The sequence below is a fragment of the Schistocerca nitens genome, chromosome 6 (genome assembly GCF_023898315.1).
Source record: "Schistocerca nitens isolate TAMUIC-IGC-003100 chromosome 6, iqSchNite1.1, whole genome shotgun sequence".
Classification (NCBI taxonomy): domain Eukaryota; kingdom Metazoa; phylum Arthropoda; class Insecta; order Orthoptera; family Acrididae; genus Schistocerca; species Schistocerca nitens.
In genome coordinates, this window is record NC_064619.1 from 134,532,772 (window position 1) to 134,534,570 (window position 1,799).

Sequence of the window (1,799 nt, forward strand, 5' to 3'; positions counted from 1 at the left end):
AACCAATAGATTGTGGTCAGAGTCCACATCTGCCGCTGGAAATGTCTTACAATTTAAAACCTGGTTCCTAAATCTCTGTCTTACCATTATATAATCTATCTGATACCTTTTAGTATCTCCAGGATTCATCCAGGTATACAAACTTCTTTTATGATTCTTGAACCAAGTGTTAGCTATGATTAAGTTATGCTCTGTGCAAAATTCTACAAGGTGGCTTCCTCTTTCATTTCTTCCCCCCAATCCATATTCACCTACCATGTTTCCTTCTCTCCCTTTTCCTACTGACGAATTCCAGTCACCCATGACTATTAAATTTTCTACCAGAATGTAGTGAATTGGAATTAATTGAAGAAATTAGTGTGTCCAAATCAGATCGCAGTAGAAACAAACTGAGTAACATATTAGCACACGGAAACATTAACGTTTATTATTGGATCAGCAATACAGATACAGTATATTCCCAGGGCTGTTTTGACTGGGCACAGACACAACTCAGTAACAGGACAAGTAGGTAGTGTGGCTTGACTCTTCATCTCGCCACATGCAGGTATGGACGGCTATTGCAATGTCGACACGATACGTGGATCGTCTCTGGTGTCGCATGGTTGTTTGTTGACAGCCAGTACCTTTCATCTTCGGTGTTCTGTGGCTCTGAAGGGCCCTGAGCGGCGTTAACTTCTCCCTTCTACCACTGGGTGACCACTGGCGGAGCTCGGTTTCGTCGCCTGGCGCTGTGTTACATGAATGTGTGGTGTCTGTTCTTCCTGTCATGTCTGAAAGAACAGAGACCACACGAAATCCGCAGCTGTCACATGTATTACGTAAATTGAAGGTGGATGGAGGGGGGAGAGAAAGGCAAGGAAGTATTGATGTCAGCTGCGTCGGGACTTTATGCGGAATCAGCAGCGACGAGCGAAAATGTGTGCTAGACCGGGATTCGAACCCGGGATCTCCTACTTACCAGGCAGGTGCGTTAACCGCTGCGCTACCCGGACACAGTGTTCATCGCAGTCGCACGGACTGCCTCGGGACTCTACCAGCGACCCCCGAACTGTTTCACCTCCTCGTCTGAAGCGATTCGTCGGCCTCCTAGGTGCTCCCTCAAGTGAAGGAAAAGCTGAAAGTCTCTTGGAGCGAGATCCAGGCTGAAGGGAGTGTGGTTGATGATGTCCCAGCAGCAATGCTCCAACAACGTTGTGATCTTCTTGGCTGTATGAGATCGCGTGTTGCCGTGAACCAAGATGACACTTTCGCTGAGAAACGCTACCAACGAACTTAAGCGCTGTTGTATGCTTCGCCCACAGAAATCTAATAACTGAGCGGATTTCTTCGCAAAACCAGTTTTCGAAACGAGTCGACATTTGTGTTTACGTACACTAGCGCTGTAGATGGCGGCACAGTTACCAACCACATGTGTCAGAATTACAGCATACTACTAACTTTTCTATTTACATCTGCATAGACACCCCGCAAGCCGCTGTACTCCGTACCACTAGTCAGTTCCCCTTCTGTTTCACTCGCAAATAGACCGAGGGTAAAACGACTGTCTATATGCCTCCGTATGAGACCTAATTCCTCAAATCTTATCTTCATGGTCCTGACGCGCAATGTATACTGGCGGCAGTAGAATCGTTCGGGAGTCAGCTTCAAATGCCGGTTCTCAAAATTTTCTCAATGGTGTTTCTCGAAAAAAAACGTCACCTTCTCTCCAGGGATTATTATTTGAGTTAGCCGGCCGGAGTGGCCGAGCGGTTCTAGGCGCCTCAGTGTGGAACCGCGCCACCGCTGCGGTCGCAGGT

The 1,799-nt window shown here is 47.4% G+C and overlaps 1 non-coding gene across 1 annotated transcript; it reads right to left on the minus strand.

The window, feature by feature from the left end:
* Positions 1-921: 921 nt before the first annotated feature.
* Trnat-ggu (transfer RNA threonine (anticodon GGU)) lies at positions 922-995 on the minus strand. The gene has a single exon. It is a non-coding gene; the product is annotated as a tRNA-Thr (tRNA).
* Positions 996-1,799: the final 804 nt, after the last annotated feature.